This window comes from Zootoca vivipara, chromosome 3 (genome assembly GCF_965207765.1).
Source record: "Zootoca vivipara chromosome 3, rZooViv2.hap1.1, whole genome shotgun sequence".
NCBI lineage: Eukaryota > Metazoa > Chordata > Lepidosauria > Squamata > Lacertidae > Zootoca > Zootoca vivipara.
Window position 1 is genome coordinate 426,802 of NC_142586.1, and position 13,605 is coordinate 440,406.

General features: G+C 46.1%; 1 protein-coding gene and 1 long non-coding RNA gene across 6 annotated transcripts in view; both read right to left on the reverse strand.

Moving 5' to 3' along the window:
- PAQR8 (progestin and adipoQ receptor family member 8) overlaps nt 1-4,274 on the reverse strand; it is a 29,431-nt gene extending 25,157 nt beyond the window's left edge. Inside the window, exons 1-2 of one of the 5 annotated variants that reach the window (XR_015948806.1) lie at nt 4,137-4,249; nt 2,259-2,646 (exon numbers count right to left, since the gene is read on the reverse strand). The gene's annotated coding sequence lies outside the window, so the exon portion shown is untranslated. Of the gene's footprint in view, nt 1-2,258; nt 2,647-2,706; nt 3,681-4,136 lie in introns of those variants that run through there. The other 4 variants (XR_009557266.2, XM_060272300.2, XM_088665482.1 and 1 more) reach the window with 4 other exon arrangements.
- The window catches only part of LOC148686118 (uncharacterized), a 312,355-nt gene that overhangs the window by 89,223 nt on the left and 209,527 nt on the right, over nt 1-13,605 (reverse strand). The gene's annotated exons all lie outside the window — the stretch shown is intronic.

The following is a 13,605-nucleotide window of genomic DNA, read 5'->3' on the forward strand; positions in this document are numbered from 1 at the left end:
CCCGTCAGCATGGTCCTGCGGAGCAGCAGTGGTGAGCGAGGCAGAACTCACAGCACTGACGGCAGCGGATGAATTTGCCAACCGCATCTTCAGAGAACTGAGAGGGGGGGGAGCACGCAAAAGACTTTGCAGAACGCAGGGGGCTGCTTTTCTACAAGGGTGCACTGTACCTGCCCACCACCCAGCTTAGATGTACGGTCCTCAAGCAGATGCACGACAACCCAACGGCGGGTCATTTTGGGAGGGACAAAACCGCTCACCTAGTCATGAGACACTTCTGGTGGCCAGGGGTGCGGGAAGATGTTCGAGACTATGTACGGGGCTGTGACACCTGCCAGCGGGCAAAGGTGGTCAGAGCAGCGCCACCGGGATTGCTGGAGCCCTTAGCCACGCCACACAGGCCGTGGGAAGTGGTGTCCATGGACTTCATCACAGATCTGCCTTCTTCCAGGGGCAAGACCGCAGTGTTGGTGGTGGTGGACCTCATGTCCAAAATGTGCCACTTTATACCGTGTGCCAGGGCGGTCTCTGCAGAAGAGACAGCCAAACTGTTTGTGGATCACGTATTCAGACTGCATGGATTACCTTTAAGGGTTATTTCGGATCGTGGCCGCCAATTTGTTTCCAGGTTCTGGCGGCGGCTCATGAACCTCCTGCAGGTGGAGGTCAGCTTGTCGACGGCTAGACACCCGCAGACCAATGGACAGGCGGAGAGGGTCAACGCCATTCTGCAGCAGTACCTGAGATGCTACGTCAGCCAGCGGCAAACGGACTGGGTGGATCGCCTGCCACTGGCAGAATTTGCCTACAACAATGTGGTGCACGTCTCCACAGGGGTGTCGCCCTTTAAGGCCAATTACGGGCGCGACCTCAGATCTTTCCCAGAGAGGGAGGGGGAGGAGGAGGAGGAGGGCCCACAGGCTGAGGATTGGGCAGAGGAACTGGAGACGGTGCACCAGCAGCTCAGAGAACACTTGGAGAGGGCCAAGGAAGCGTACAAGAAGGGGGCAGATCGCCACAGGCGACCGGGGGAGGTCATTAGGGTGGGGGACAAAGTTTGGTTGTCCTCGGAGGGCCTTCCCATCAGAGGGAGGTGCAAAAAGCTGGCGCCCAGAAGGTTGGGCCCCTTCACGGTCACGCAACAGGTCAACCCGGTGGCATACAGGCTGGCACTGCCAGAGGACATGAGGGTGCACCCAGTGTTTCATAGATCGCTGCTGTCGCCGTACAGGGAAAGCAGCAGGCTCCGAGGCAGCGAACAAACCCCTGAGGGAGGGGGGGAGAGGGAAGGAAGGGAGCAACTCAATGAGGCCACGGCCATCCTGGACTCAAGGAGGGGGGTGGGGGGCCTGGAGTACCTCATGGCATGGGAGGATGCTCCACCGTCCCAGAATGAATGGGTCCCAGCCACTCAGATACAGGAGGAATTCCTGGTAGAAGAATTTCACACCCTCTTTCCCCATAGACCCAAGCCCTGGCACATGGAAAGGGAGGGGGAGGGGGAGGAAGCACGGGAGAGCAGTTCACCATGGCGCTGGGAAGCGGAGTTTGAGGAACCAGAGGATGAGGTATGGGTGTCACCGAGATCCACCCAGTCAGAGGAAGGAGCAGATTGGCAGAACATTTTTACCCCTACCAGCTCTGACGCCACGGACTTTTTGGGATTCCCGTCCTCCCAGGCGGAAGGGGGGGGCTCGCAGGACTGGGGGGAGGTGTTCACACCAACGGGCTCGGAAAGCACTGAGTTCTTAGGCTTCCAGTCGTCACCGACACCTGGGGGGGACCTGGGGAGGGGTGAAGGAGAGCTTGGGAGGGGGGTGGATGTGAGGGACAGGGGATATCGCGAAGTCCCTCCCCTCCTGAGTTCAAGCCCATCCCCGAGCACAGGGGAAAGCAGAGAGAGTTCCGATGCCAGTGGGGAAGCAGGAAGTCGTGTCCGAGGCTCAGGCAAGGTAGCGGAGCCAGGGTCCCAGGTGGGACAGGAAGGGGCGAATAAGGGGGGGAGACCCATCCCCCCAACTCCGGAATTACGCAGAAAGAGGAGGGGAAAGAGTATGGGTCTGCCAAAGCTTTTGTGTTGGAGAAAGACGCGCCAAAAGCCATTCGGAGGTTCTGAAACCGACTGACCACACCACTCCGTGTAAATAGCAATGACTTCAGCACTGTAAATACGCAGCACCAATAAAAGAATAAAATGCAGAGCTGCGTAGCGTCGTTACTCTGAAGTAGCCCACTCCGGCCACTGTGACAGGCTGCTATTCCACAAAGAGTGACATCTAGTCTTTTGAGCAACAAGCAAAACACTTGAGTGTTGTTTTTAATTTTTTGGCATTTTTTGGACTAAGTGGAGTTTACATTGTTTCATTATACAAAGAGGGTGCAATTTGTAATGACCAGCAGAAGGAAGAAAATGTACCTTCCTCTTTATACAATTTCCAGGTGAGAGGAGAAAGGCCCTGATGCAGTTTTAAGAAAGGACATCTTAAAATCCAGGGGATCCTGCTTTAGAAGGACTTCCCAAATGAGAAAAGACAAGTGGAATAGATGGATTATAGCACTGCCTTCTTAGCATTATTTGATCTTCTGCTATGAAAAAAGGCGTCCTTTGCATTTCAAAACATCCAGACTTCTGAAAGGATAGCAACACTATAAACAATAAGCAAAACCACCTTTTAAAGAAATTGCTGTGCATTCATGTGGCTATAATTGAGTATTTATGATGAACTTTTTTATTTAAGTCAGAACAGAGGTTGTCAAATATCAGGCCCAGTTTGAACCAGTGGATAACAGACTTGTTTTGCTACAAACTGCTCTTGCAGAAAAGCAAGCTCATTAAGTTCCCCTTTCCCCCACTGACCTTGAAAAGTGTTTGAAAATACAAAAACATTTTAGAAAATATGCACATACATTTGCGATTCTAATGATTTGTCACCTGAGTTCTGGATCTCATTGTCCCCATCAACCAAAGAAATAGAAGAAATGTACTGTATTACTTAAATTATAAAACAACATTCTGCGGAGCATTGTTTTTACTACATCTTTTGTAGAATCAATTTGGTTTTACTTATCACTGAAAAATCAGCTTCTATTGGAGGTTTTTGTTTTTGTTTTCAATTTGGGCACAGGAAAAAATATTGATTAGTTGTTCCAGAAGTGTACTGTGTTGGATAATGTGAACTTAAAATGTTTTACTGTACTGACTTGCTCACCCCAAAATCTTTTTCTCTTGCTCAGCAAACCTAAGACATGGATATCATATTTGAGGATCCATATTAGAAGCAATTATTCAGCAGATCTCTGTAATTAAATTAAATTAAATTTATCCTGCAGAAATCCAGTGTTTAACAGCATATCTATTTTGAAAGCAATGCCAGCATAGCAGACCAGAATGTGTTTGTGTGCATTTGTTATATATACGTATTTATTGTACAGTATTTTATATTGCCAATGGTATTTTTCTTGCAAAAAAAGCAGGCATAAAGCAGGCACAAGCTGTTCCTATCTCCATGATAGCTAATCTACCGGTAATGTGAAATGAAGTGACATATACTAGAATCTAGCTGATGCTCCCATGAGACCAGACAGAAAAATCATTTTCCTTCTGTCTGACAGCGGAAGGTCGTGATACTTTTTAAGCAGGCAGCAATCCATGGCAGAATTCATCATGATAATGAATAGTTCTGTTGGCAAAAGGAAAAGAGAGTTTTGTGGCAACTTACAGCCTATCAAATTTATTGTGGTGTAAGATTTTGTGGACAATATCGGATGCATAAAATGCTATCCTCTCTGCTGCAGGCACATTAATTTATTTATCTAAACTATTTATACACCACCTTTCCTTTCAACATTAGAAGGCTTTGGTCACAAAAGAAATGACAGTAAAAAATACAAAATAAAATATCAGCCAGGACAAAGTAGCAAATACAATCAAATGTGACTAAAGGCCAGCAAAACCCTAAGAAATACAAGCACGGTTGGCAGAAGAAAGAATTGTAAACAGTGAAATAAAACATAGATTTCAGACGGTGATAATTATGTTTTTAACATTGTCGATTTACAAGAAAGAGAAGAGAGAGAGAAAAAGACAGTTGCCAGCTGCAACCCTTTGGCTTTTACGATGGGCCTTAAAAACCTACCATAACTTCTCCCTGTCTTTACTTTGCAGGACTGACTCACAGAGGGTGTTGTCCTGAGTGAGAGGCGGTGGTTTATTCTTTGCCTTCGTAGGGACCATGCTGCCTTTCAGCCAGAAGTTGTGTTGGCTTTACTGTTCCTTGGTTACTATTAACAGTGAGGATAATTTAAAGAAAGAATTCGTTGACTCATGCAGACAAACAAAAGGCAACAAGCCCAGTCATCTGAATTTGCCAGCAATATCAGTGTACAGCTAAAGGTCAGGGTGGAGCAGGGCTTCCCAAGTTTCTGAACAAGCGTTATCCTAAGTCAAGGAAGGAACTCCTCAGAGAAATAAAAATGCAGCTCAGGTGTTTGCGAACCATAACGCCTCTTGGACCAGGGCCAAGGGGAGCAAAGGCAGGAGGTGGAAGGGAACATGGACATATTACTCACAGTATATGTTAGGGGGGAATAAATGAAGAGAAGAAGAAGAAGAAGAAGAAGAAGAAGAAGAAGAAGAAGAAGAAGAAGAAGAAGAAGAAGAAGAAGAAGGAGAAGAAGAAAACACCCAACACCTCCCTGTTGTTGCCAATATGAAAGACATTCCGGACGTGTGGATCCAGAATTGGCCTCCATAGTCACTTACGGACTCATTGTTAAAACCATGTTTATGGAAGACAACCTTACTCGGCTACGAGTGATCGCCAAAGAAGGAGATGAAAGACATTGCCCATACTTATCCATGCATAGAATTTGGCTGTAAGGTGTTTAAATAAACATTATAAATCAGGCATCCCCAAACTACGGCCCTCCAGATGTTTTGGCCTACAACTCCCATGATCCCTAGCTAAGAGGACCAGTGGTCAGGGATGATGGGAATTGTAGTCCAAAACATCTGGAGGGCCGAAGTTTGGGGGTGCCTGTTATAAATTGTCCCTGGACCAGCACTGATAAAAAACCAATTGTCTGTCATACAAACCACAGTCCAGACGGACTGGTCAAAAACCCGCTTTTTGTCTTTCTCTTCTCCCACCACTGGCATGCGACCCCAGGAAGGGTCAGGGGCCCATGAGGAAATGTGCCCCTCAGGCCGCAGAAGGGCTCCCCACCCTTGTGCTTGAGCTGCTAATTGAGAACAGAAATGCAACATTCGAGAAAGATAAAAAAAACAAGGGGATTAGAAAATAGAGTAGCGTGATTTGAAAAGGAAATTTTGAATTGTAATGAAAAATTACTTTCAAAAATGTATAGGCTTGTAGGGCATTCAGAAATAGAACATGAAGTAAAAAATAAAAACATGTATAAATGGGAACAAGACATAGGATATGAAATAGAATTAGATGATTGGAAGAAATTTTGGATGAATAACATAAAGTTTACAGCCTGCTATTCTTTAAGAGAGAACTTTATGAAACTCCATCACAGATGGTACTTGTGTGACGAGTATAGGACTCCTTTGAGTTATTTACGACTCAATTAGGAGCCACTAAATGCCGCCCGGCACGCTTTCTCTAGCGCCTCTGCTCCGTATCAGACTAGAGAAAATGAACAAAATTATGAATAACAAATGCTGGAGGTGCCAAAGTACGGTTGGAACCCTATTTCATATGTGGTGGGCATGTCCAGATGTGCAAAAGTTTTGGGAAATGGTACACACAGAAATTCAAAAGTTAATAAAAGTATCTTTCTCTAAAAAAGCAGAAGCCTATCTTCTGGGCATTTTAGGTAGAGACATACCACATGATAAAACCAATATTTTCTTATATGCAACGACAGCTGCTAGAATGTTAATTGTCAAAAGCTGGAAAGGAACCCTTATACCAACAAAAGGAGAATGTATAAATAAATTATGTGAATACCTGGAACTGGCGAAACTCACAGATATAATACGACAAAAGCCAAAAGACAGGATTAAAAAACAATGGGAATGCTTAAACGATTATTTAAAGAAAACGGACAAGGGGATTAAAACATGGCTATGTTTAGAATAACCTTGTAAGGATGTGAAATCTAAAAAGATTATGATCGACAGATAGGTTTCAATGTTTGAATTATATTATAATACTAATTGACAGGAAGACAAAGATTGAATGTGAACTACTGTGCCGAATGCGGTGGTAGCATTATGTCACGATATGAATTCTTTTGTATTGATCTTATTTTATTTTTATTCGATTTTTTTCTTTTTATATTCCTCTTCTTCTTCTTTTTTTTTTCCTTCTTTCTTTTCTTTTTTCTTCTTTTCTTTTTTTCTGTTTTGTATTCTGATTTTTGATTTTCTATAGCTAAGCAATGGAATATGCAATGAGTGTAAAGAATGTATTTGGACTCTTTCGAAGAAGCTTTGTATTGTTTTAATGAATACTGAAATAAATAAATTGAAAAATTGAAGGAAACAAAAGAGAGAACAGAAATGCCATAGCCTGGATCTTCCCATCAGAATCAGATTTTATATGGGGGATGGGACCGGACCTGCAGCCTTCCAGGTATTGCTGGCTTCCCAGTTCCTGGCAGACCCAGCTCATATAATTAGGCAGGACAAGAGTTTTTAGACCACCCACTAATATATGACCACCATTAAGAGAGAGCTTTCAGAAATGTGGCACCAGGTAATACAAGAGAATGTAAATTGCTACTGATAGTTACCCAATAAACAATCGCTACTGATAGCTACACAATAAAAACAATTAACCTTGCAGAGATAACACTAAGTGGCCTCTCTCTTAGAACATGGTGGGGGGAGGGTAGGCTTGCCACCTTTGTTCTGTTAAAATACAGGACAGGGCGGGGCAATTGGGGGCGATTTATTTTTTCATCCGTTGCTGACGTGACTTCAAAGTAATCCATTACAATCTATGGCGGCCTAACGGGGGGGGGGGCCCTCTGGGACTGGTCTGAGTTTGGCTACCCAGAGCTTAAATACATGGCCCTTTCGAACACATACATTTGGAGAGGATCGCTAACTTGGCAGAGAGAGAAAAGACCTGAAATACAGGACAAACTGTATCAATACGGGACGAAATATGGGACAATCCTGTATTATACAGGACAGGTGACAACCCCAGGTAGGGGTGGCATGGGGGTTAAAGAAAGAAGTCAATCCAGTCAAGGGTCGTGGCTTCTCATTTCATTTCTCTGTTTTCTCTAAGGCTGGACTGTTCCTATAGAACATGGCTTTAGCATTGCACAAACGGCCGCCTCAAATGGAGAGCAGCCAGCCACTATTTTTAGTTCCAATTCTCGTTACCTTGACACGGGCCATTGGCTCTATTACCATACAAGGCTATTACTGAGCCTGAGTTAATGCATTCTTCATTCTTGGTCCTTACAGGTGTTCCGCTCAAGGTCACACCTTTGTTGCCGTCAGCAAAAGAAGACTCCACCTTGTTATCTATACGTACTATATTCCGTTCAGGAGCAAGAAAAGGTACAAATCAGAATCAGGAAATCGTAGGCTGTCCGTTCCTGACCCATCCTTCAAATATTAAGTCTCTAAAAACATTCCAATGGGTTCCAAGATGGTGCTTTAAAAACCACCACCACAATAGTATTTCCCGATACATTTTGGGCACAAGCTGTTCTTCATGGAAAAATCTTTGAATAATGAAAACCAAAGTAGCTAACAATCACTTTAAGAATATGGCACCATGACTTTGTTTATTGAGGAGGGAGATATGCAACCCTTTTTGCAAAGTACAACTGAAGGCCCATTTCACCTCCTAAAAAGGCCAAAAGAGTGAAAGAGTAAGAATTATCTATCTCCACTGATATCCCGTTTTCTGTTTTGCTTTCTCAGTGGAAGGGAGCAGGGCTGCAGGCAGCAATGATTTAGCATAGTGGCTCCCCCTAAAAGGTGCTGCTTGTGAGGTGCACATGTTTTGATTCCGTGTGCTTGTCACAAACATACCCATTTGCCTCAGAGTGCCCTAACTTGCTACTGGTATCCAGTTAAGTGGGTATTTACAAGCCTGCCTTAAGGGTAGTTTCTTTCACAATCTAGCCCATTAAATTATTTTTCATAGGGGTAGTCTTGTTAGTCTCTTGCAGCAAAAACAACAGTCTTGTGACACTTTAAAGTCCAAACATTTATCATCTAAAAATTTATCACTTTTGTTGTGCATTGAGTCAAAGGGTTTTATATCTGTATTACTATTGTCTGTTTTTGCATTAGGGTAAAGTAATTGAGAGTCCCATGGACTGCAAGAAGATCAAACCTATCCATTCTTAAGGAAATCAGCCCTGAGTGCTCCCTGGAAGGACAGATCGTGAAGCTGAGGCTCCAATACTTTGGCCACCTCATGAGAAGAGAAGACTCCCTGGAAAAGACCCTGATGTTGGGAAAGATGGAGGGCACAAGGAGAAGGGGACGACAGAAGATGAGATGGTTGGACAGTGTTCTCGAAGCTACGAACATGAGTTTGACCAAACTGCGGGAGGCAGTGCAAGACAGGAGTGCCTGGCGTGCTCTGGTCCATGGGGTCACGAAGAGTCGGACACGACTAAACGACCAAACAAACAAAACAAAAGTAACTGCCTTTTGGTTCCAGAAGGTACAGCTACTATTGGTTCATTTAAGCTGCTGTATTTGGATCCTCTGTCTTGGTTTCCTCCAAAAGGCAGCACTGTGATTGCCTGATAGTGTTCTCTCCAAAATGTATCCCTTTCTAGCTAGTCCCCCCGTCCCTATAAATGTAGCTTTCCTCTCCTCAGAGCTCAGTCTTGTTTGCTTTAATAAAGAAGTGTTACTAGAGAACTGTCTCCAGCATATTATGTCAAGAGAGCTGAAATCACGAACCCCATGTCACAACAAGGGCGTACCCACCACGGGGCAAGTTAGGGCAGCTGCCCTACTCCAGAAGCCAGCTGCCCCCCCCCACAAGGGCGTACCCACCGCGGGGCAAGTGGGGGCCGCAGGCTGCCCCTCCCTAGAAGCAGGGCTGGTGGGCAGAGGCGGAGCACAGCCCGGTGAAGCGCGAGTTCGCCGTTCCCGCCGCGCTGCGCCCTCCCTCCAGCTCCCCGTCGCGCCCTCAGGCAAGGCCAAGCGCGGCAGGGAACCAGAGAGCGCGGCGCGGCGCGGCTGGCGGGAATGCCAAACTCGTGCTCCGCTGGGCTGGGCTGGGCTGGGCTCTGTCTCCGCCCACCAGCCCGGCGCCTCTGACAGCACTTTCCCCGCCCACTTAGTGGCCCCTCCCCTTCCGTGCCCTGGCCCCTCCCCTTGCCCCCCCCTAGTTTTGATCCTGGGTACGCCCATGTGTCACAACAGCTTTAAAGTATTTTTCTTTCTTTCAAGGACTGCTGTCAGCTTCACCAAGTGTGGGTTTAGAAGCATCCAATACACAGCTCAAACACAGAGCTATCACCTCACACCAGGTGGGTTAGAAGCCAGGAGGAAGAAATTATGTGACACAGATAGAGCACGAGGCAGAGAAATGGCTGGTGTCTGTTTGAATCCAACCCTGTGCTTAGAGAGAAGATAATAATAACAATCTATATATATATATATACATTTAGAAAAGCCCACCTTTCTCCGAAACCGCTTGCCCAATTGTGATGAAATTTGGCCACAGCATCACATGTGGATGGCACAGCGTCCCTATCAACTTAGATTGGACAGATGGCACACCTATGGCAGGTAGATACCTGATTTTGTATCAAAATACATAGCAACCTCCAGTGGACATGAAAGGAATAGGTGAAATAGGAGCATACTCCCGTGAGATCCAGGCAGTCCGCCGAGATCCAGATGACCAATGAAATTTAGGCCCAACGGACTCCATGACCAAAATCAAACCCAGTCCATGATCCAGACAGCCCCTACCCCGAGATCCACACACCTCACTGAGATCCACCCTGCCCCGCCTTCCACCGCACCAAAATCAAACCCACCCTGCGATCCAGCCCCCCCCCCCCGAGAGGTCGGATCCATACCATTCCGGACACCACTCCACCGAAATCCAGGCCGCTTCGGACCAGGCCGCTCACCCAGGAACCACCGCCGCCCACCAAGATCCACCTGCCCCTGGAAACAGGCCACCTCGGAGACTGCGCTGTCCCAAGAGCCTGGCCACCCTGGAGCCATCAAGGCCTACCTCACACCCCGACATCCCTTTCACTCAATGGACGAGGTCAGATGCAACGTGTGCTTCCCAAACTCCATACACCATAACCCCCCAATCCCCACATACATAACTCCCATCTCGGGACCCCTAACCACCCCCACCAAACCCCCACCCCACCCCCTCCATATCACCCTCACTCGGTGGGGGGGGCAGAATAGGGGGCAGGGATAGGTAAGGCCTTGCTTGGGTGGGGTGGAGGGGTCGAAATAGGGGCCAGGGATAGGTAAGGCCTTGCCTGGATGGGGTGGGGGGACCCAATACGAGACAGGGACAGGTCAACCCTTCCCTGGCTGGGGTGGGGTGGGGAACAGAATAGGAAACAGGGATACCTAATGGGTCGGTACAGAGTGGGGTGAGACACAGGGATGCCCCTATGTAAACATAACACACGAAAAACAGGGGACTCTGACGGTAAGGGGAGTCTGAAGGGGGACTCTGACCCTCCATTTAACAAACTGAGCCACAGCAACGCGTGGCAGGGCCAGCTGGTAATAATAATAATTTATTATTATTTATACCCCGCCCATTTGGCTGGGCTTCCCCAGCCACTCTGGGCGGCTTCCAACAAAGTATTAAAATACAGTAATCCATCAAACATTAAAAGCTTCCCTAAACAGGGCTGCCTTCAGATGTCTTCTAAAAGTCTGGTAGTTGTTGTTCTCTTTCACATCTGATGGGAGGGCATTCCACAGGGCGGGTGCCAACACCGAGAAGGCCCTCTGCCTGGTTCCCTGTAACTTGGCCCTCAGCACTGGACCTCAATGTCCAGGTAGAACGATGGGGGTGGAGACACTCCTTCCGGTATAGTGGACCGAGGCCCTTTAGGGCTTTAAAGGTCAGCACCAACACTTTGAATTGTGCTCGGAAACATACTGGCAGCCAATGTAGGTCTTTCAAGACCAGTGTTATGTGGTCTCGGCAACCACTCCCAGTCACCAGTCTAGCTGTCGCATTCTGGATTAGTTTCGGGGTCACCTTCAAAGGTAGCCCCACATAGAGTGCATTGCAGTAGTCCAAGCGGGAGATAACTAGAGCATGCACCACTCTGGCGAGACAGTCCGCAGGCAGGTGGGGTCTCAGCCTGCGTACCAGATGGAGCTGCCCTGGACACAGAATGGACCTGCGCCTCCATGGACAGCTGCGAGAAGACCCTCTTGGGATGTGACGCTCTGCACTCTCCATCTAGGCTTAGGTTGTATATGTCTCCACTGTGTGACATTTCCAAAAGGAAACACAGACCCTGGAGGAGTGCCTGGGACCCCTGGAATTTCATGCCACTCAGAGATTGGGGTGGCATGAAACACTTTTATGTGGCTGTTGTTGCTCCACTTCTCTCATTCATGTCAGACCCTCCAAGTGTCCTTATTTTCCAGGGACAGTCCTGGATTTACAGAATCTGATTTGATCCTAGAATGTCCCACTTTTCCTTAGGACGTCCCTATTTTCATTGGAGAAATGTAGGAGGGTGTGGAGTTATGCAACCCCTGAGTTAAGTAACTATACAATCTTTAGAAGACCTCTAAAGGCACCTCTGTATAGGGACGTTTTTTAACATCTAACGTTCTATTATGTTTTTATATATGTTGGAAGCCACCCAGAGTGGGTATGTCGTTTCACTACGAAGATGTTGGTTCTGCCTATCCCTCCATTCAATTCTGGGAGATTTGGCTGCAGTTTCCTTGTTCTTTGTTTACGAGACTGGGTGGTTTATCCTTTTGTGTTGAAAATTAACACTGCAATTTTAATGGGCTCCCAAATATAGATGTTTTCAATAGAACACCTGTCTTTTGAGGGAAAGTTGGAGGTGAATTTTACCTTGATTTTTTTTGTCTGTTTAGTTTAATATATTAGTAGTACACATATGTTCACTAACACGTGGTATAAAAATGTTGTTAGAAGCCCTACTAAATATACACATGTAAATATAGAGTAATGGTACACTCACCCAAACATACAAACAATATAAGAAGTAATGGATAGTATATCTTTATTCTTTTTTTTAAAAAAAAAATTAAACACACACAGACAGACACAACAGAAAGAAAATTGAAAACCATGAATAAAAATCAGGGGAGACAATGCCTTTTTTGGGGGGGGGGAGCGCTCAAGCCCTACGTATAGCGGGGGCAGTACCTTCACTGCTCAGTGTCAGCTGTCATTTGTTTATTTAATAAAATGTATATACCTCTTCATCATAAAAAAACCCCTCAAAGTGGTTTACAAAATAAACCAAGAAAATCAAGAAAAAAACACAACAGTACTTCAAAACATAAAAATGCTAAAATACTGTAACAGATTAAAACTACTGCAACTTTCTAAGCATCTAGGCAGGCTTGTCTAAGCAAGAATGTTTTTAAGCAGGTACTGTACTGAAAAGAGTACAATGAAGGCGTCTGCTTGATCTCAATAGGCAGGGAGTTCCCAAGTAAACGGTTGAGTTCTTACAAATGCAGAACAGATATTCTGTGGCACTTGATTCTGCTGATATGACCAATCGCAAGGAAAATGTTGGGGCAGGCTATTTGTTATTAAACACCCCAAATTCACCACACATGATGATGTGTGAAAGGAGAAGAAGAAAGAACTACTGTAGTACAGGGGGGAATCCTGAGGGCAAAAGCCCACGGCAGAGCAAAGAAGGGGTTTTTCTGAGCATTCCTTAGCCCCCAGCGGAGGCAAAGGAGGAGCGGAGAACTCCAGCGCTAAAGGGCAGACAACACTCCCCAGTAGCGACGCCCCAGAAACCCGACGAGAGAGCGTCGCGCTCTCCAGAGAATAACCGCTAAAAACAGGACGTCTTCCCCCCGAAAGACCGGATTAATTTGAAACAAAACCCCGATAAGAAGCGCAAAGGGGATAAGGGGAAAGACGGGAGCAAACGCGGCGTGTTAAGCGGGAAAAAAAAGCGATAAGGAAAAGGGGACCGCGCTAAGGCACAGCTACAGCCTGTTTATAAACTTACAAGGAATTTTAACTCTTAACATCAAAAGGTCTCAAAAAGAGCGTGCATAAACTAATTAAACTAATTAAAGCAGAAAAGAGACTAGATACCTTTAAGAGCTGATTACAATATCGCCATTCCTGCCGGAACTTGTAAAAGACAAAGGCAGGAAGAGGCAGCGAAGAGGCAACTAGAAACAACGTGTGAGAGAGGAGCTCAGACAAAGAGGTGCAGCAACCTAAACAGCGACGCATGTGGTCAAGAGAGGAACAACAGTCCTGTTAAAGGGAAAGAAGCTGAGGACAGAGAGAAATAGAGACCCCCACCGCCACCTGCAGGATAAAAAATAACTGCAGGGGTAATTTAAAAAGCTCATAAAAGCCCACAAAACAGCTCTTTTTTCAAAACAGCCCGCATTCTCTTTTTGAA